This window comes from Puma concolor, chromosome B2 (assembly GCF_028749965.1).
Source record: "Puma concolor isolate L17-30 chromosome B2, mPumCon1.1.hap2, whole genome shotgun sequence".
Lineage (NCBI taxonomy): Eukaryota > Metazoa > Chordata > Mammalia > Carnivora > Felidae > Puma > Puma concolor.
The window spans coordinates 93,776,949-93,800,198 of record NC_141671.1 but is presented as its reverse complement, the minus strand read 5'-3'; the positions used below and the strand labels follow the sequence as shown (position 1 = coordinate 93,800,198).

General features: G+C 33.8%; 1 long non-coding RNA gene, 1 other non-coding gene and 1 pseudogene across 2 annotated transcripts; 1 reads left to right on the top strand and 2 right to left on the bottom strand.

Moving 5' to 3' along the window:
• Positions 1-302: 302 nt before the first annotated feature.
• On the bottom strand, positions 303-409 carry LOC112863055 (U6 spliceosomal RNA). The gene has a single exon (XR_003223872.1). It is a non-coding gene; the product is annotated as a U6 spliceosomal RNA (small nuclear RNA).
• Positions 410-4,993: 4,584 nt separating this feature from the next.
• On the bottom strand, positions 4,994-7,908 carry LOC147581113 (uncharacterized). Its single transcript, XR_015250848.1, has 2 exons — positions 7,846-7,908; positions 4,994-5,180 (listed from the first exon to the last, which is right to left on the bottom strand). It is a non-coding gene; the product is annotated as an uncharacterized LOC147581113 (long non-coding RNA).
• A 320-nt stretch (positions 7,909-8,228) lies between these two features.
• On the top strand, positions 8,229-10,830 carry LOC112862697 (ras-related C3 botulinum toxin substrate 1-like; annotated as a pseudogene).
• The last annotated feature ends 12,420 nt before the right edge of the window (positions 10,831-23,250 follow it).

The window sequence follows — 23,250 nt, the reverse complement described above, 5'->3', positions numbered from 1 at the left end:
TTTTTATTCATCTCTTGCTGTTAATTATTTAGACTAATCTTTCAGTTTATGAAATACATTTCTTTTAGTCACTACATATTAAATACACTAAATGTATTTATTTTGCTTTTTGTTCCCCATTTTGGTCTCCTTGGGTCTTTTTGTGTTTTTTTCTTGCTTATTTTCCATGTGGTTGTTTTTTTTTTTTTTTTTTTTTTTTTTTGCTCTGTTATCTTTGAGCCCTTCTGCTAATTTTATTTCTAAATTTTAGTTACCATATTTTATTTTATTTATTTTTTATTTTTATTTTTTTTTGTTTTTGTTTTTATATGGAATGCTTCACGAATTTGCGTGTCATCCTTGCACAGGGGCCATGCTAATCTTCTCTGTAAAGTTCCAGTTTTAGTATATGTGCTGCTGAAGCGAGCACTAGTTACCATATTTTAAATCTTTCAAGGTGTTTCTTGTCCTCAAAACTTTAAAGATGGCTTTATTTTCTTGTTTTATGGAAACAATACATCTTATCTGTCTAAATATGGTCGGTATATTGTTTTGCTCTGCTTCCTGCACCAGCTTTCTTCCGTCTACATGTGTGGTTTGTCTCTTTATTTTAGTTTGTTCTTTATTCCTAAAGATCGATTTAAATGTTTGGTCTTCTTCGGCTCTCTTTGTTTAAGATAAGGCACTGAAAAGGTGAGGGCGGTGCCTATGTGAAAGAGTACATGAAGGACATGTCTGTGACTTTACATGGGATCCAGTCTTCTCCTTTGGAGATTGTCATATCTCAGACATGATGTGATGGCCTTTTTCCTGGGGCAGTTGTTTTGAAAGATTTGGGGATGGGGACCATGAACTACCTATGTATGCCTACTTTTGTTAAGAACGTAAAATATATTTGGAAAATGATGCCAAAGTTTAATAGCTAAATTTGTATTATATCATTAACTATAGCTTCAAACCTCATGTCCCACGCCTCTGAGTTTGGTGTCCTATGATGTCTGGAGTCCTTTGGTTCAATTTCCTCTGTGAGAAAAACTCACAATTTTTTATGGAGGACACAGAAGTTTAGTTATCTTGTTACTTGGTGTGTGATACTCTTGTCTTCTTTAAGTTTGAAATATCTTAGGGATTCTATAAAGGATCTGATTTCTATGTTAGTTTCTCCCTTTTCCTGCTTAGATTGCAAATTCTTTGGGTTTCAAAAGTCAATATACATTCTTTTTTTCTAGTTTTTATCTTTCAATAACATTTTAAATATTTTATTCACTTTTTTCCTATCTCCAGTTCACTTTTACTCCTCTAATGCCAATTTATTAAGGCTTGGGAAAGAAGAACATATAAAATATGTAATATGTTTTTCTTGAGATTGCTCTCTTTCTAGTCACCTTAAAAAGAGATCTCAGCCATTACTGTGGCTTTAAAATTGTCAAATATGCAATTAACTCCAAAAACAGTCACTTTATTTATGACATCACCACTATCTCACAGCCTTCAATGTCTGTGGTATACCTGACATCTCACTGAATGGTGTATTGCCACTGCAAATGCCACTACCAGCTTTAACACAATTAATTCTCCAGCTTCCCACTCCTGTTCATGTTTTTCCAGTTTGGGTTAATAATATCACCTTTGTCTTCGTTAACTACATAAAACATTGTGTGGGAAATTTTTTTACTCTTACCCCATAGTCACTGTGTTTTGTCAGCCTTCACTTCTGTTCTTATTGTTGCTATTTCGAAGATCTCTCATTTTATACCTCCTTGACTACTTAACCTTAGATTTAATGTCCTTGTTTACAAAATATAGAGAAGTGAGAAACAAAAGTAGTAAATATTCATTTACTGGTATACATTAGTATATGTTTTTTTAACCACAATAAAATTTAATGTTCACAATGTTCTTATAATGTAATTGTTCTTATTTTTAAACATTTTCAATGAAATATTACAAGTATATGATAAACTGAATTAAATGTATTAGTTTTAAGTATATACAGCTCAGTGAATATTTACTTATACACATACCCAGGAAAGTTCCCTTGTGCCCCTTCTTAGTCAGTCCTGACCCCCAAGCATCAAACATAACCATCATTCTGACTTCAAACACTATTTAATAGTTTTATCTGTACTTAAACTTTCTATAAAAAATCATAATACATGTACTATTTTGCATAGAGCCTCTTCCACTGGAACATAATGTAAATTTTTCCATGTTTGTGTACTTTTTAGTAGTTTTATTTTTAAATTTCTTTGTTATAATTTATCTGTTCTGCTGTTGGATTGACATTTGAGTTGTTTTGATTTTTAAAATATAATGAGTAATATTACTATAAATATTTTGTACATGTGTTTTGTGAGACATACGTAATATTTTAAGAATTTATCGAGAATGAGATTACTAACTTAAATGTATAGTTGTGATTATTGCTGCTGTCTTTAGATTGTGTCTGGAATCATCTAAAGCCTCAACTGCACTAGGTATTAAGAATGACTCAATCATAACAGACAGTTAATACTGTTTGTCAGTTGGGACTTATTTCAAACAAATCATTTACACATTACATTTGCTTCTATATGTTGTTTGAGATTCTCACAGAATGGACACTGGGATCTATGAGGGAATGCCCAAAATGAGCATTCCAGGATATCCAGCAGATTGTTGCAAAGGCTTCTGATGGTCAAGACTTGGAAGTCTCAAAACATCATATCTACCTACTCAACTGTTCCAACCAGTTGCAAAGGCCAGGCCAATTCAAGAACAGTGATGACAAGGTTTGAATGCTAGGATTAGGAGACCGTTTTCGGAGACCAGCTACCAAATGTATAACGTTTTGTAAACACTCAGTTTTCCAAAAGAGTTACACTAATGTATAGATGCTCCAAGCCCTCCACACCATCATTAATACTTGAAACTTAGAGTACTTTTAATTGTAGCCATCTTGGTGAGTGTGTATAGGCATATAATTGAGATTTTAATTTGCATTTTCCTAATCAGTGTGTTACTGAGCAACTCTAAATCTGACCACTTGAATGTTCTCTGATGTAAAGTGTCTATTTAAATTGTGACCATTTTTTATTATGATGTTTTATTTATTTTTTATTTGTAGAGATCTTTATCTATTTGAAGTACATAGTCTATGTCAAATATACCTATCACTCATACCCTCTTATATGTGGTTTGTCTTTGCCATCTTGGTAATGTCGTCTATTTATGAAAAAGTTACTAATCACAATAAAATTCAAAATACTTTTTCTTTTATATTTAGTGTTTTATATTCTATTTAAGAAATTTCATCTACACCAAGGTCATAACAATATTTTAGAAAGTTTAATTCTAGAAACATTATATTTTATGTTTTGTATTAAGGTCTATAATCCACTCAAATTATTTTTTCTATTTGAGTTGTAATAAAAGTTCATTACATTCCATACAAATATTTAACTGTTCCATGACTACTGAAAGAAATATTCTTTCCTCTCCAAATTTCAGTGGCACTTTTGTCATAAATCCGGTGACTATATATGTTCACTTCTATTTCTAAAGTTTCAATTATCTTTTTGTGGTCTGTCTATATGCTTTGCCTATGTTTTGTTATATTTTTTCCTAGGTACCTATGTTGGTGGTTTTTAAACCTCTAAGGAAAATATATATGATAAGGTCTAAGTAATTTGCACCAAATTAATAGCTGGCAAGTGATAGAACAAGGAATTACACCCATCCCTGTTTGCCTAAACAGTTTGTGTTATTGATACCTCCTAATACAAATTTCTGTGATAATAATATCACTTTCACATAGAATTAGAGTGTAAAGTAAACACAATAACAAAAGTGAACCCTCTTTACTAGCTGGAAAGCACTAAAACACCAAATAAATTATTAAAAGATAGATGTATTTTTTACTGGCTCAGAAGGCATCAGTTGTGAGTCCTATCTATATTAGCTATATGGCATTGAGTAAGGTACTTACATTTTCTGTGACAGAGAATATCTGCCCTCAAACTATGCTTCTTAAATCCTTGCATAAAGTTAGACCATACATTTTTCTAACATCCTTTGTAGGTACTTATGACTATGTGGTTAAATTTTGGTCAATGAAATATGGGCAGCAGTGATCTACAGCTCTTCCAGTTCTGTCCAGTAAAAACTTTCCATGCATTTTCATTCACCATCTACCTTGCCTAATGTGCTGGTTGGATATTAATACACAGGACAAATTCAGAAACCACAAGCTGAAAGAGCCTGAGCTTTCATCAGCCTGCATTCCAGGATGTCTATGTAAACCAGAAAACTTCCCCACATACTTGATTCTGTAAGCTTCTATCAGAAACACCATGAACAAGAAACAAATGTCTATCAAATCAACTCTTTCAGATTTCAAAGCTTACCTGTTTTATAGCATACACTATATAATATTTTGCATTTGATCTGTGTAGTATTTTGCATTTAGTTTGGTACCCATATAAAATCTTTTTTTAATATTTAAACAATGTAAAATTTACCCTAAATGTAAAATTTAGCAGTGGCAAAATAAAAAGAATAAAAAAGGAGGGAAACAAGCTGTTTTAATAAACAAGTAGTTGCTTATAGTAAATTTTAGATAAAATGCATGTTGAAAAATACTCCCTCATCTCTGTCTATTGCATTTTATTACACACTATAAATCTTAAAATTAATTAGAACTGTACAAATGATAAAAATAAAATTCCCAAACTACAAACATTTGTTTCAATGCCAACCAAGATACACTAATATGAAATTTTATAATGCACTTTCAAGTTGAAAATAGCTTCTCTGGTATTGGAGTTTTATATTGGGGCTCTTTTCTGGGATAAAAACTATATATTGTTTATAGTAGCATTCATGTGTAAAATGTAGTTCAGAAAATATTCTATAAACTTAATCAAGCATACAATTTTGCATTTTAAAATTACTGGTTCCATTTTTTTTTTTTTTTTTTTTTTTTTTACTTTGTGGAATGGTTAAACGGCTAAGTGTTCAAAAAGACTCAGGAAAGTAGCATATTAATTCTTGATTTATTTAAATCATTTTTCCTCTTTCTCTCCATCAGTATCAGAGTCATAAAAAATAAAAAGAAACACATAAGAAGTAGTTCTGTAGCTGTTACATCTCTGTCGTCAGGAGTACAACTGACTGTGGTGCCAGCATCCCAGCAGTCGCCTGGGGCTCTGTCGAAGATTTGTCTGTTGAAGGATAAACCATCTTTAATACATTGCTCTATTCATAATCTCTTAGATTTCTGTGATATTACATTATATTACAACTCCTACTTCAAAGATCTCAGAGTGCCTCACAGATGTCATATATTTCAATCTCAAACTCCCTCCAAGGTCAAATCTGCAAAAAATTATTTCTCCTTTTTGGTGACAGGATTTCTCTAAACATGCAGCAACCATAATGAAGTGTTCAGCACAAACAACTTTCTCCCAGTAATCACAATTATGCGGTGGAATATGCAAAAGTAAAAATAATCATAAGATAACTGAATTTTTAGTTGTAATAATTTTACTGACTTAAATTATTTCATCATGATAATTAACACAACTGATGAGAAAACTTAACAAAACCCTTATTATTCAGTTATATGCATACTTTAAAATTTATTCTTACAAAAATAGTGTTGCTAATTTTTTTTTCAAAATGAGGCAGTATGTTCTGATGGAAAATGAATTTGATTTGTTTTGAATTAAAATCACCTTTCTATTTTGATTCTTTTTATTTTTTAACGTTTATTTATTATGTAGAGAGAGAGACACACACACAGAATCCAAAGCAGGCTTCAGGCTCTGAGCCGTCAGCACAGACCCTGACATGGGGTTTGAACGCACGAACTGTGAGATAATGACCGGAGCTGAAGTTGGACGCTTAACGGACTGAGCCACCCAGGTGCCTCTCTATTTTGATTCTGACACTAATTAGCTATCTAATGTTACTATGAGAATTATCAATTAAATATTGAAAGTTTTGTGCACTCTATTACTGAAACTAACCAAACGCAACTGATAAAATGGGAAATAGGAAAAAAATATTTATGTATACATGTGTATATTTTTTATCTTAAAATTGCAGAAAACTAAGATCAGTATATAATAGCTACCACTTGATGAGCATCAACTAAGCATCAGAATGAATCAAATGAACTCTATTTACCAGCAAAGATAAAAGTAATATTTTGTAGGTCAGGATATTGAGAATCAAGTGGGCTAAGTAACTTTTAAACTCATCTAGTAAGTGGATGAGCTTAAATGTGAATCGAAGTCACTAACCTTTAAATTTTGTGTGATACTGTAGTGACATGTGCTATTTGGTGAATATCTCATATAATTTAGGAGAGAAAGCCAGAAATATTTATAAAATCGCCTTCAAACTAATGACATATATATTGAAATGCCCACTATTCTCTACCAGCAGCAGTAGTCTTGGGCTTGAACAAATGTGCACACTCCTGGGACACAGTAGACCAGGTTTATTTAGTTTTAATGAAACATAGAGGACAGCCAATATGAGCACACACAACAGAATGGCAGATGTGTCCTGACTTTCAGGGCAGCTTCTGATTGTCTTCATTACTTGGCACTGAGACACACCTGATCAAGAGAGATGCAGCCAAGTGGATAAGGAACTTCTCAGTTTAGGGAATTGTCATCTCTGGCATCCCTTTAGGTCTTATGTGGGCACACAGCCTTCTAATAATGATATGACTAGCTCCTACTCTCTGGTTTAGCAACATTCCACCAGTTACTGGTTACTTGTCAATTCTACATCGTAAATTATCAATCTGAGCAGCCAGAGGGCTACATGGCAACCTCAACAGGATTGTCATTCATTTTGTGTCTGATACATTCCTATATATTGCATGAGTAAGGAGTACAAGATGGATTATAAGGGAAAGTCAAATTCTCAGGCATTCTTGAGGTTAGAGGAAGACTACAGGACGGTTGTTTAACCATTCATTTCAGATCCTATCAAGCTTATGCACCTGACTTAAATGGAACTATATAAAGCCAATTCCTTTCTGCCAAAGGCTCCCATACATGCTGCTTCTAATTCTCTGTTGAGGTGTTAGTTTTCTCTTCATACAAAGTCTTTGCACATATATGTCTAATCTGCTCTTTTCGGGTTGGAAAATGTTCTAAGGGCAAAGATCTTGTGCAAAGAAAAAAAAAACATTTAGAGACAAGGAAACTATGTTCTAGTCATACTATCCCCTGACATGAGGACATCAAGGAAATATGTTTAATTCTCTGATTCTTAATCTGTATATTAGGTGGGATTGACTAGATGGTATCAAATCCCATTTACAAATCATGGGGCACCTGGAAGGCTCAGTTGGCTAAGCGTCCGACTTCGGCTCAGGTCATGGTCTCACAGTTCATGAGTTCCAGCCCCACATCTGGCTCTCATTGCAGAGCCTGCTTCAGATCCTCTGTCTTCTTCCTCTCTCTCCCCCCCCAAAAATAAATAAATAAACATTTTAAAAAAACTATTTACAAATCAAATATTCTTTATTTCTGTGAATCTAGCAAAACACTTAAGTTGGGTAGGAGATTTGGGATGCATTCTATATAGCAGTATGCATTTTTGTTGCTGATGGCAGAAAGAGAAACTTAGGGACCAAGAAAGGCAGCTTGCTTATATTTTAATTTTCTATTATGTTTATTCTCAGATGATTGCACATCACTGCCCATTGCCATGTAACTTGCAGGGCTTTCCTATGGGAGGAGCGTACTTCCTGTTCTTGTCAGGCTTGGTCATGAGAATTTGTTTGGCATAAGAATTTGAGTAGAAGTGACATATGACAGTTTTGAGGAGAACCTTTAACACTCATTACATGTTCCAGTAGCTTACTTGAACTTTTCCATCTGTTCCAAAGCCAGCATGCCTCAATAGTGTTGATCCCGTTGAAAACACATAGCACTAAAGCTCAGCAAACTTGCAGTCTAAATGTAATGAGAGAGAATATATCTTTGTTTGAAAGCCACTGATAATACAGTCATCAATTCCAGATGATTCAATAAACAATCTCAAAAACCAGATTTCTACATAGCAATATCTCAATACCTTCCATCTCAAAGGTGACTCATGTATGTATCTCATTTTGCAGACATTTGTAAACCTATGTAATTTAACTTCCCCAGAATATTTGTGTGCATGTATCTGAACATAATAAAGCAATTCTTCCTGACACAAGAACATAAAGGAAAATATTATTTGATATTTTAATGCATCAGATGAAAGATGCATCAGCTGACTGTAATTAAATTTATACTACTTATCTATTTGCATTTGGTGATTATCAAAATACCACATACTAAATTGTTAAAATTGGATGGTTGAAATAAACAAACTCATTTGGCAATCTCTTTACTTCACAAACTCCCTAATAACACCCCCCAAAATTGTAATTAGCATTGTTAGTGCCAATGGTTCATCAGAATTGATTAGTAATTGATTAGTAATTGATTGTAATAAAGGAATAAATGATATATTGAGTGTTTTATCAATTTCAGAAATCTTTCTATGACTTTAAACCTTACTCAGATACAATATAGAAAGTAACATTAAGTAAATATTAGCTTACTTTACTTTCAAAATCATTAAATCATTTATTTAATGATTTTGAAATCATTTAAAATTCATTTTCAGATATTTTTTCCGGATTGGTTAGAAAAATATACGATCAAGATACTATATGCAACAAGTGTTAAAAATATAGATATAACTATTTTATTTATTCACCTTATATAAAAAAGAATTAATAAAAGAAACATTGAAATATTGCTAATTAGGCTGGTTTTAGGATTCCCTCCACAATGTAGGGCAAGGTAGCCCAGCACCCCCACACTTTGCTGCCTCCAGCCTTAGACTGTCCTGCAAGCTGAGCCCTAGGCCCACCGCTTCTTGCCTCAGCTCCCAGCCTCTAAGTGGTGGCAGGAGACAAAGCTGTAGATAAAACTTGCCTACTGTTCAGTTAGTTACACAACCAGTGTATTTCCTAGAGAAAATATCCTCGCTGTCTTTTACAACTACTCAGCTAGTGTATGGTAGACGGAACACCGGTGAAATCTGAGTTTATGGGATACAGCTGGACAAGTAGATTATGACCGATTATGTCCCCGATCCTGTCTGCAAAAAGATGAATTCTTAATTTGTTTTTGTGAGTGCTGCATCTTTTGAAAATGTTCAAGCAAAGTGGTACCCTGAACTGCGACACCACTGACCCAACACCCCCATCATCCTGGTGGGGACTAAACCTGATCTCAGGGACAACAAAGACATGATTGAGAAACTAAAGGAGAAGAAGCTGATTCCCATCACCTACCTGTAGGAAGTGACCATGGCTAGGGAGATGATGTTGTAAAATACCTGGAGTGCTCGTTTTTCACACCTGTGAGGCCTCAAGATAGGGTTTGGTGAAGCTATTCTGGCAGTTCTTTGCCCCTCTCCTGTCAAGAAAGAGGAAGAGAAAATGCCTACTGTTAGAAATGTCTGGCCCTTCTCCTGCTCTGTCCTCCTTGGAACCTTTTTACACTTTGCTCAAAGACAGTGGAGCTTTCCCACCCAATGCCAAGTTTTTGTTATAGTTTAGTTTTTCTATAAAATCATTTTGAACCAATCAGTAATTTTTAGGTTTTCTTTAAAGTGTAAGACTTTACACTTTCACATTACATTAAAATTTAGCCCTAAAATGGCAAGCTTCCTTAAAGCCTTATTTTTCAAAAGCTCTTATCCTTGCTCAGATTGAGAGCTGCCAAAACACCTTGTGAACTAAATTGCATTGTTGTGCTGAGAACACTAAGCACTAAACCATTAAAGACCTCTTTGTCTTTAATATTTTTATTTATTTTTGAGACAGAGAGAGACAGAGCATGAGCAGTGGAGGGGCAGAGAGAGAGAGGGAGACACAGAATCCAAAGCAAGCTCCAGGCTCTGGGCTGTCAGCACAGAACCTGATGCAGGACTCGATCTCATGGACTGTGAGATCATGACCTGAGCTGAAGTCGGACTTTTAACCAACTGAGCCACCCAGGAGCCCCAAGACCTCTTTGTCTTTAAGAAGAGACTGCAGAATCTAAAGCTTGGAAATGCAGACACTTCCTAACTAGTTTCTGATAAGAAAGTTTAGAGCCTCCTTCACGAAATGTTACCATTTAATGCAGCCATAATTTATCAGACTGTGTCCACTCCCTAACACTTACTGGAGGTCATAATGGAATGAGTGTAATGACTCAACTCTTTAGATCAATCTTTTTGATTTTGCAGTGAGATTTAAAACAAACAAACGAACGAACAAAAACTTTAGTGTATTTGTTTTTGCTGATATTTTGAACAGACCTCACTCCTGCATCCTTCTAATGAAGTATCTGCTCTAGCCATGCGCATGGGGTGGAGTGGGCTTGGCACCTGATATGATCAAAGAATAGAGACAATATTTTGACAAAATCTGGAGATTATTTACACTATAATTCATCAAAATGTGTAATAATTAAAATGTGTAAATGTTTCGCCAGTAAAATTTTAAAAGGTTAATCTCTGTCAAATGCAGTAAATGAAAAAAGGTAGGTATTATTTAGTGTTCTAAGCTTTTCGGTTTTTCAGTAAAGTTGCTAATCAGCTAATCTTAAAATGGAGGTTATCTGGAATTATTTTTGTGGACCCATTGTAATCACAGGGTCCTTAAAAGTAGAAGCAGTAATTCGAAGGGAAAATCAGAAATGGCAGCATGAAGACTGGCACAATACGGCAAACTTTGATGATGAAAGGAGGGGCCATGTGTCAAGGAAAATGGAACCACTAGGACAAACAAACAAGAGACAAAGAAATGGATACTAGAGTCTCACTCCAGAAAGGAGTGCACCATAACAATGCCTTAATGTTAGCCTGTGAGATCTATATCAGACTTCTGATCTACAGAACTGTAAGATTTGTGGTGTTTTAAGTCACTAAATTTGGTATAACTTATCACAGTGGCTATAGAATGTTAATACATCTATCCAATACATCTCATTGCAGTCTTGAGCAGTATGAAATTTTATTATATTCAAATTATATTGAGAATAAAAATAGAAAAAGAAGAAGAAAATGGAAAAAACTAATAAACAAAATTGAGATTATTTACATCCTATCTGTAAAAGGGGTCTCCCTCTTCACATTGTGTCATAGACTCTAAGGATAAAGTTCTCTTTTGGCTAGCAAAAGAGCGGACACAAGATTAAAACAAGAGATGGCTAATGTCCAGGAAAAAGACAAGAGTCTCAAATAAGGGTCCTTGCCCCCGTATTTATTCAGATCAGAAGGCTTACAAACGTGATGGGCGTGCACAAAGAGACAAAGAAAGTGTGAACATTAACTTGGGGACATGAGGGGGGAAAGGGGGTTTTGAAGATATACAGTGTTTGGGGTTTGGGTTAATATAAAACAAAATCTGGGTGCCAGGCAGATGGGTAAATGGTTGTTAACAGCAGACAGGAGGCGCCAAGCCTGTTTATCTTTGCTAGCCTAGGGGTTGAGACAGATGGGGGAAATAACCTCAGGGTTAATAAGACACCTTTTCTTTTGTTAACCATCTCCACCCCAGGCTGCTTTGCCTACAGTTCGGCAGTCCATAGTCCAGTTCACCAGTTTACCTAACTTGGCCCTATTCTCCTATGAAAGCAGCTTTCTGCAATAGTACTAAATTGGGGGTGCTTTCACCCTGAATATCTAATCTTGTTATTCCTATGTATTGGACACTTTTGCACCATTTCTATTTCAGGCCTTTGCCTCTCTCTCCATTTTGGGGGGCTCTGTACCCCTTCCCTATTTTGGGGTACCTTTGCACCTCCCTATCCCTGGCACTTTTGTGCCTCCCTATTCTCAGAGTGTCTTTACAACCCCCTATTCTTGGAGTGCCAATCTGTTTTACCCAAACTCGAGTGTGAGCATTTTATGACTTTGTAATTTCTTTATGCCTTGTTAACCCATTGGTGTAAGCCCAGAGGATTCCTAAACTTATCCACCACAACATTGTTATAACTAGATATAGTTATAACACCTACATTTTGCAAATTACAATAAATGTAACTGGTATAATTTAAACAACCTTCTAAATTCCAATTCATTCAGTAAACTGCTAGCAAATTACTTTTTTAAAACCCTTTTTATTTTATTATTTCCTTCTTTCTCAGAAATATTTGCTAGCATTACATTAGCTAAGGAATAAAATACCTATGCTTTAATATGGTACTTTATACATCTAACATCTGGAGTTAGCTTTTTAATATCTCTTCTAGTATTCTGACAAGAGAATTTTCTGTTCTAGTTGATCTGGTCTACACTTACCCAAGTGTTGTTTTTTTGTTTTGTTTTGTTTTGTTTTTTAAACTTTCATATTAGGTTACTTTTTCTAACTTTGTACCTCTATACAAATCTACTACTGTTTACGGAAAATTTTTGAATTTCTGATGGCCATTCATTGACTTATTCAACAAACACATATCCATATAGTAGTATAGATATATGATAGTGTGTATCTATAAATAGTATGTCTATAGTATAGCTCTATATCTACATATATAGTACAAATACATAGATAGCAGTAACATAAAGAATCATTTGTTGTGAGGAAAAGACAGAGATCAGGAGACTGGTTTTGAGGATAACCTTTTTCCAAAGAAAGGAAAATGCATAAAGATTCATATTTATTTACTACTGCATTCTTAAGTAGTGATGAATGTACCTAATGTGTTTAGATATCTGCAACATATGTATTGTTATATCAAAATACCTATGATTTCTATTGGTGACAAAGCATTAGGTTGTAATCATATTACTGTAAGTTGTAATCATCATAATGGAAAGAGTGCTAAATTTTTGTTAGAGATTGGTGAAAATGAAAACATAATATTTCCCATCCATGTTCAGGGATCCTTCGAGTTAGATCTACAGATCTCAGTTTAAGGACCCTGTGGTCCAGGCCTAGATCCAATGTTCCAGGATTAACTCTCCATAAATGCCTTTCCTTAAAGTGCAAGTCATGATTTTGTGGTTCGTCAATTCGAGCGCTGTGTCCAGCTCCTTGCTAACAGAGTGGAGCTTGCTTAGGATTCTCTTTTTTCCTTCTCTCTCTGCCCCTCCCCCTCTTGTGCTGTCCCTGTATCTCAAAGTAAATAAACTTAAAAAAAAAAAGACTATGAAGAACAACAGTCATTAAGTATAGATTTATAAGTGATACAGATAATGCAATCGTTCTAGCAGACTTCAGAATAAGTATGGTTAATATGATCAAGGAAATAAAGGACAATATAAAAAATTCTACCAAAGGACTTGAAACTGTAAAAGAAGAACCAAATGTATATTTTAGAACTTAAAGCTACAATAACTGAAATTAAAATCACCAAAGCTCACAGCATCACTTTATTGAAAAGACACTTCTCTCTTCCTATCTTGAGTTTCCAGAGTAATCAAAATCATTGAGCAACTGTCTCTTTTAGCTCTTACTGCTTCTTGTCACTTTTCCCCCACGAATTCTTTATCTGCTGAGTCTCTAGAGTCTGCACCTCCTAAAACTCCTTCTATTATATGACTTCAACTGTTACACCACCCAAAATTTCCAAATTAGTGTTCTATGTCATCCTTCACAATTTCTGATCAATTGCCTTTGAATGGGTATAGTATTCACAACAAATTTGACAAGTATTTACTTATCAACACTTTTCTTGACCTTTTAAAAAATTGTTTCTCCAAAAAAGAAACAAGCTCCTTGAGTATTTGTGTTCCTTTGAAACCTAAAGTATTCAATGCTGTGATTTTCATATGGTAGACATACAAAATATATTGACAAATACAACTTTTACAAGGATCCTTATTTAGTTTAGTGACACATTATTACAGTTTCAGAACAAATGCAAGCATTCTTAGTATTTATGAAAGTATCAGGCTTTTAAAATTAATCTTTAATAATCTTTTTCATTATGATGACATCATTTAAATTGTTAATGTTTTAGAAATGACTTACTTGGGAAACTAAAATGTCAATTTTAAAGATCCTTTAGGCAAAGCAGATTTTTTTAAATTTATGGTCCTTCGTTTTGAAGCTAAATAGATTATTTTTTCTCATGTTATTACATTTCACCATTTTAATTATTGAATGTGTTCAGAGATGAAAATGACTATGAAAAGAAATGCCTGCCTTTTTTTTTCTTAACAGGCATCACTTACTGATTAGTTTGCTCTAACAGGTACTTGGGGAATGAAACACAGTTATTCTGTGCTTACAGTCTATTTGTCTTCTGAATTACCAGACATAGTCACTAGGCATCCACTTATGCAGCAGAGGAACTAATATTCCTGATGAGGACAATACATAAGGCAATCTATGCTCCTAGTATGGAATGTGTATAAACAAAATGCAAAAAATAATCAAGCTAACTAGAGTATGCAATGATGAAATGAGATGAGGTATATGAGTTCACTTTTTAACTGGGAAAGCAAGGCACAAATGTAAGCTACTAGAAGCATAATTATTCTCATAACTTCTGTTTAATGGTTTGTTGAATTTAAAAACACCTCCAAATTTCATATTAAATGTTATATATTGATAACAATTGTAAAAATATTTCACATGAGTGAAAGCTCAAAGGAAAATGGCAGGCCAGAATGTTTAGCACCTCAAAGACAAAGAATCGTAAAAGGGGGGGGGGGGGGGGGGGAGAATGTGAGAGAAAAAAGAAGGGGGGAAGGGATAAAACAATTCTCACACAGGATAGTATGGCTGAAGTGGAAAAGCAAAGTAGCACAAAAATATTTTATGTAATTATTATTATTATTATTATATAAAGCCATCAGAGTTGAGCTCTGATGAGCTTAATATGAATAGTTATATTTCGTACAAGTCCCAGTGTACCTCAGCACTCTGTAATCAACCACATCACATTTCTCTACTGAAAGATGAACAGCATTTTCAGAGCTGTTTAAATGCTGGAAAAGAGTATATACAGTTATACATTGGGAATACCTTATTCAAAATCATGAATTCGAAAGAAATCCTTTGAGTATATCTTGAGATCTATGTTTGAGATTATATTATGAGGTAAAATAGGGTCAACTGGCCTGTTTTGAAGAAACAGACCCAAATATATGTGCTTTACTCTTCTTTTCTCCATGTACATTTCCCTGCTTTAACTTCCATCAGATTGTGGATTTTTATGTAGGCAGCTGCTCATCAGCAGCTTTTTAAACCACAGGATGATAGGAAGCATATCAGTTTAGAAACATGTCAACACAACTTTAATTTCCTCCACGCTTTATTTACCCTTCCATTCATATTGCTTCATAATATTAAAAATCCCAAAAACCTTGTTTTATAATATGACCCAACTCAAAAGTACACAATGGGAAAATGCATTCTCTGGTTTTAATATCAAGACGTCTCATGTTAGCCCCGATGGTTGTTCGTTGCTTTATAATAGAGATTATGACAATAACAATTTTACTTTTATTTTCTTGGTCTTCAAAGGTTGAATATGAAACATTAATATTTTGGAAAGTCTGTTTTCTTCCTTCACCAAGAAATTCTAAGATTTGTCCATCCAAATGATTTTTGGCCTTTAATGTAGTGAATATATTTCAACCACTTTAAAAACATTTATTTGGGAGTGGTCTAAGGTAAATACATCCAGTTAAAACGGCTTAACTATTGTATATTACCATTGTCTTCAAACTTGTTCTTTTTATATGCTTTAATTTTGAAGGATTGCTTTTCCCTGCATTTATTGGGGCTTTAGCTTTTTTTTACATTAGTGACCTGTATAAGTGCTAAAGAGAGGCACAGAGACATAATGTCTTTAGGAAAAGAGTCATACATTTGGAGTGAAATGTGTTTGCCTCTTAACTGTGCAACGTTTAGCTTATGAAATATACTTAAATTCTAAAAAATCAATTTCCTTAGTTAAGACATAGCACAGTTTACAGAAAAAATGTAATCATGTGCCTTCTTTATAAATCACTAGCTTAATAAGCACATAAGTTTTACACATGAAAGCATTTTTAATTATAAAAGTCTTAAAGTACATAAAATAATACTTTAATGGACTAGGCTGTAGGAAGTATATTTATACATCCAAAGTTTGTGCATTCAAAATAAAAGTGGATAATATTGGGCATTAAATGTGAAATGATAAAATAGTTAAGAGTCTATAAATTAGTTCATATTGAATTCACTAATTGACAAACTAAGCATATTAACTAATTTCCACTGTTTTAGGAATACTAACCACCTTGCCAAGAGCTTTATTTTTAATTTGTAGTTAAAATAATGCAAGTTTGGAAATTTTCATTTGAAATGTGAAGCAAGATACAATCAACAGGGGAAATGCATGTGCAAATTAATGGTTGTTTTCATGAGGGGTTTAATCTTCATGTTCATTGAACAGTAGGTGTTACTATAATGAAATCTTGATCCTAGGTGTATAAAATAAAGAATACATACTGTTTAAACTAAAATATTTTGATTTACTTTTATACTGACTCTCTTCCATGTTATATTTCTGACTTTTGTATGAGAAAGTCAAAACTCATTTCAGGCTTAAAAGAAATTCAGGTGGTATTAAATAAAATTTCAATACTTTTTAACATGTCTTGTAGGTAGATTTTATTTAAAAGGAAACAAATATTTAGAGAATTAAAGAAATATATTGAGTTTACACACAGATACTGCATCAAAATTAATTCCATAGAGTTACTGAATATTGAAAATACATAGAAAGAAACAATAAAATGAGGTATGTGTAAACATCCCAGGTTAACCTATAGTAGATGCTATTTTTAATAATGTCTGTAAATAACTTTCTCTGCCTGTACCACTTGCTTTCAATCTACAAAAATTAAAGACAATTTCATGATTAATTTAAAGGAAAGTAGCATAGTCTGTCAAAATACATTAGAAGATAAAAGCATCTAAAATTGTGGAACAAACTTACTTCTTTCTTAACAACAACAACAAAAAACATTAATCAGCAACATCAATATTTTAAATGGTAGTTTTTAAATATTTGCTTTTGCTAAAACAGTATGAAGATATACATGTGTTGTTGCTTCAGTAGGAATACTTCCAATAAATTAATTTAGTCTGATTTCCTTATCAACATTTGTAAGGTAATTAATAACCCTTGTTAATAAGGTAAAAGTATAGACGTTAACACATATTGGTAAATTCATTATTTAAACATAATGGATGACATTTAAAATTATATGGTACAATAAATCACCTGGATATTCTTTTCACTATAAACTAGCTTTAAGTACACAGTTTGAAACACATTTTGATGAGTATTTTATCACATTGCCATCAAAGGAAAAGCTTCTTGGTGTCAAAACCGCTGTTTCACGTCTATGTAGGATATTTGTGTCTGAGCAAACTCATTTATGAGTTTCGGGCAACTTTGTAAGTGAAAAACTGTTTTATGCCATGAAATTATGGCTGATTTCAATATTATTTTTGTTCTGTTTTGGGCATATATACAAACTATCTCCTTTAGTTTTTTTAAATTAAACCAGCTTTTAGGTATATTATTAATATATTTAGATTTAGATCAGAACTTGATTTTAAACTTTGAATATTCACTTTATTATATAAAATGTTTTATATTATGTTTGCCTGCCCAAGGCCACCTGTACCAAACTGAATAGATGTGAATAAGATGCACAAATTGTATTATTGATCAGAGAAGAATGGAATGTGATGGACCTTCATGATGGGAATTATCAGAAGAACCCACTCTGTGACAGGGCAGGATATTTTTATCAGTTGTCACTGTGGTCTATAAACTTACAGGGGAGCATATGAGAAAGCATATGCTTTCTCCTTGGAGGAAGCAGGGCACATAGACAGTTTGTAAAAACCTCACAGTTGGTTTCAATATTTCTACACAATGAGCCATTGACCTAGAACACTAGTTTTCAAAATACTAGTTTTAACACTACTTAGTAGTAAAATCAGATCCATTTGGAGGACATGGTAAAACACAGAGTTGTGGCCCAACCCCAAGATTCTGTTTTGGTAATTCTGTGGTGGAGTCTCAGAATTCACAATTCTAGTAAGTTCCCAGGTTTTGTTGATGTGGCTGGTCCAGGGCCCATGCTTTTCAGAGCCACTGCCTGAGAAGGTACTGTCTTTCTAAGGCACAGCCATCCTTGTGACACAGAGTCAGGGGTGGGGGATGTTTTTGTTTTTTGTTTTTGTTTTTTTGTTTTTTCCACTGATGATTCTACTCTCAATGATGTTTTTGTTTTTTGTTTTTGTTTTTTGTTTTTTTCCATTGATGATTCTACTTTCAATGATGATTCTACTCTCTGGATCTTCAACTGATATTAGATACCTAGGTCTGACTTTTTCTATACCAGAAAGATAAAGGGCTGACAATTTTTATATTTTTCTACTATATCTATCATATAGTAGACATGAAGATACTAAAGTGGGTTAGCTGGGGTCTTCTAACCTAGCATAACCTAGAGTAACCTAGTGGAGTTGTAAAGAGATAATACATGATAAAAATGTTAAGTCCGTGGTAAGAAATGTTCAAGGAATATAGAATGTAGAGGAAAGGCAACTAATGCAACAGGGGAATCTGAGTCAAAACAGGCGTTGTGAAGTTGCATCTTAAAAGATGAATGGCAGTTGCCCAGTGAAATATTTTTAGCAATGGAATACTCTATGATGTAACCTAGCCCACTTTTTCTGATATGTGTGAAACAAGTAGGATGAAAAGAAATTTTCTTTAGAATCTCCCCACAAAATGATTGACTCTGGGCTATGCCTTGTTCTTTTCTTCCTCTTTATTATCTTGCCCCAGTTGGAATATGTTTTTTGTTTGTTTTTGTTTGCTATGTTTGTTTTTTTAAGTTGAATTGGAGTTGTATTTGTATTCCCAAATTCTAACTTCATTAAAAAAAAAGTTTAAGATTTCTTGACTCACACTTGGAAAAATTACATCTTCAAAAGTTCCAAATAAATGTGTAGGTGTTATTTTTCAATCATAGAAAGGAATAAAAATATAAACACAAACAGGTTCACTCATATCTCCTACCCAAGGAATAATGGATCACAGGAAAGATACAGACATGAATCTGGTTTCTTGTTGCCCTGTGCTTGTGCACTATAGGAGTTAATATGACAGCAAGACTGGCTCTGTCTTTTGTAGAGAAAAATCTTAGCCATTCTACAAGAGTACTTATTGACACTTCTGTCTCTTCCACCACATACTCCTTAGGAATTTGATGGGATTTTTTGTGTAGGAGAAAATAAAACATAAATGTTTGCTAACTAGAGATAATTCTAGCAAGATATTTACTGGAGTCATACTGGTTTTAGCCAAATCAATTTGAGTTTAAAGCAATTGTTCTTATATATTTCATTACACATAGAAGCAAAGATTACAGAAAAAAAAAAAAAAAAAAAACATTCCAAGCAGAGGAACTATCATGTGTAACAGCATTTAACCATAAATCTGAAGATAAAGAAACCCAAGTTGTTATTTTTCCCAGAACATAATATTAGGATAGAAGCAAGGCTATAGTGAAATAGAACAAATCATACTGAAGCCTATGTATCATCAATTGAGACATTGATGAATTCCTCCTATTTGTGTTCATGGTGTGTGTGTGTGTGTGTGTGTGTGTGTGTGTGTGTGTGATAATTCCATATAATGCAGCACTACATAGTTATTAGAGATACTAAATTTGAATAAGAAAAGTAAATCCTGTGTTAAAATAAATGAACACTTAGGTTGTAAAATTGTATATATTATCTTCACTACCTTTCCACTCATTTGTTCATAAAATATTAATTAAGAACACTATCATGTGTCAGGCACTGTTTCATAACACTGAGGATACAGTGTCAAATAACACAATTTCTTGACCTTACCTAGATTATATTCTGTATCAAAGAGATGGCAACTAATTTGGAAAAGAAGAGGAAACAGATAGTGAAAAGCGTCATGTAGAGAAATAATCTAAAGCCAAATGATCGCAAGTGTAGGTGTTTGGATAGGAAGATCAGGAAAAGAGTAACTCAGGAAGTGAATGTATTATTTATCTATTACTGAGTAACAAATAACCTAAAATGTAGTGCCTTAAAACAATAAGCATTTATTTTCTTAGTTTCTATTGTTTAGAATTTGGGCATTGTTTAGTTGGTTGCTTCTGGCTCAGAGTTTCTTCACAGATTATAGGGCACATTTCAGCTAGGACCCTGGCCTCATCTGAAGGCCAACAGCAGAGGATCACCTCCAGGATTACTTACATGCTTGTCAGCAAAGCACAGTGTGTCATTATGTGGGATTGTACACATGGCTGTCTCACAATATGGCAGGTGGCTTCCTCTAGGGCAAGAGTTCCAATAGAGAGTGCGCTTAAGTTGAAAGCCACAGTCTTTGTAACCTAATTTCTTTTTTTACAACCTAATTTCAAAAGTGACGTCCCATATAATTTCTGCCATATACCTATTCATTCTAAGCAAATCAGTATGTCCAGATGGACTCAAAGGAGTAGAATTACACAGTGGCATGAATACCAGGACATAAATATCACTGAGGGTCACTTCAGAGCCTGCCTAACACAGTAGCATATAAGCTGAGGTCTTATTGCCAAAACAGAAATGAGCCATGACAAAACCAGGGACAAAAATTCTTCAAGTAAGGCAATGACATCATGCATTTTGTAATACCATTTTAACACAATTGTATTTATAGACCCAGAAAACATACACACACAAATATTTTTACCTGTGGCCTTGCCACCCTGGGGTGGCCCGCCTCAAGGTCTAATATGTCTTATTATTCCGTTCACCTTCCTCCCTGTCAGTCGCCCCTGACATAGCCTCTTTCTGTTCAAGTCACCACAACTTCCCAGGTTACCTTTTAAGTCAATCTGAGCTGTACTACTCTCCTTGCAGTCCATTTGGCATCTTTGCCTTTCTAAACTCTGAAAATGCCGGCTGCACTCCAAAACCACATTTTGCACTCTTCTCTGTTAGCACTGTGTGGTGGTCCTACAAGTGTTTGCAGCTGAGTGATATCTGGTGCATCAGCTGTCTCTATGAATCATTCTCTTAAAATATCCCTTATTTGGAACACAGGGACAGAAGAGGAAGTGCCACAGTGTTGCCTATGGAGAGGGACATCAACGTTTCTTAAAGAACCAAATTATTTTAATTTTTTTTTTGTATTTATATACATAGACGAATGGTGAATGATAGATCAGGAGAGCAAAATCAGTTTTCCTAATTCAGAGCATATCCTATAGATGTATATTACATCTCTATTTGGAAGGAGGAGGTACTAAAACACTAAGACAAAAATATTCCCACGTAACCTCCTGTTACAGTATCATAAATAAAACCTTGATGAGAAACTTTGGTATAGGTAAATGATAGATGGATGGCCAGATATATAGAAAGATACACAGATACACAGATAGATAGATTAGATGATCTAGAGATTTATTTTCCATATTTAAGGTTATTTAAAGAGAATTGCCTGTGTAAAGAATTACTGGATAATACATATGAAACATTTTAATTCTCTTCATAAAAATATTTTTTAGGGGCGCCTGGGTGGCGCAGTCGGTTAAGCGTCCGACTTCAGCCAGGTCACGATCTCGCGGTCCGTGAGTTCGAGCCCCGCGTCGGGCTCTGGGCTGATGGCTCAGAGCCTGGAGCCTGTTTCCAATTCTGTGTCTCCCTCTCTCTCTGCCCCTCCCCCGTTCATGCTCTGTCTCTCTCTGTCCCGAAAATAAATAAAAAACGTTGAAAAAAAATTTAAAAAAAAAAATATTTTTTAGAAGAAACACTGGAAGATTATCTCATGAATAACACAACTAAAAAATAAAAACAGAGAATAAGAGAGAAATAATGAAATCCAGGGTGGTGTAGCGTCAATATTCCTAAGACGATAAAAAAGTTCAATAGGGCATGAGATAGGAAAGTATAATTCAGCTTAAGATACCATTTTTAAAGATCATAAAATTGGAATATAATATGTAAGAGCAACCCTCATACATTTCAAGGATGAACTTCCTTCAGCATTGAGTGAGAGAGCCAATACTTGGATCATAAATTTCTCTTCAAATGTCCTCTTGGAACATTCTCTTCAGCATTACAGTTTGTCCTATTTCTTCTCATTATGATGCAGTCACTGTTCATGTTGTTGCTGGTCACTGCTTAGAATGATAAACTTTGCCCTTCAGAGGATTTAACTCCGCTCCACAAGTGTCTGAGTGAGTTGGGTGAAAGGCAGCTTTCCTTTTCTGTCCTTTTTCAGACATTCTCAATCTTCTGTTTACTTTTCCAAATAATTTTACTTTTCCTCAGTCAAGATTCCATATGCACATCAGTCATTTTTTTTCTTGACATTCCATGTTTTTGTCCACAGAAGTATTGCTAAGACATAAACAAAAAATAATAGATTTCCTAAAACCTTATTTCATCTCACCGGTGTAGGCAACAATGTTGAATTTATCGTTGTATACTAAGTGTTCCTGCAAATTTAAAAACCATAACAAAGCAATTTCTCATAACTGGGAAAGTAAGCATGATTTATGATCATACATTTAAATATGAAATCCTTATATCTGAATGAAAACAATTTTGAAAGATTCAAAAAATTTTCTGAGAAGACTAACAACTAACAAGTTTACATGAGGTTGTACATAAAGAGAAGAAACATGTTCTCTAAAAGAAAAAAAATGTTTAAGTATGATCAGTAAGAACAACTAATGTTTCAGGAAAAAGAAAGCCTTTAAGTTTTTTCCTCTACACATTTAAAAAAAAAAGAAAGAAGAAACTGGGATCTGGATATTGCACATTAATAAAATGAACATGTAGAATACTCCTGATATAAAGCTTTGGTTATTTAGCTAAAATAAAATTGTGAAACTTCTAAACATTTCATAAAGCTTTTAATTATATAATGTTAAAAGTATAAAGTACAAAAGACATATGATTCTGTATTGCCTATAAGAAACTAAATTGGTTGAAATTTCTAAAAAAGGAAATTAACATGGGAATACCATCTGGCTGGGTGATGTACTTCCTGTTATATGAATTCTAGAAAAATTAGAAAAGCTGACACTAAAATATGTGTAATGCAATATTGTTTTGAACACTATCATTATAAATGATAGTTAACATTTTTTGCCCGTTTTTTGTTTTTTGTTTTTGTTTTTGTTTTTTGCATAGCAGGAACCAGGGTAAGTGTTTTATATGTAAGTCCTGGG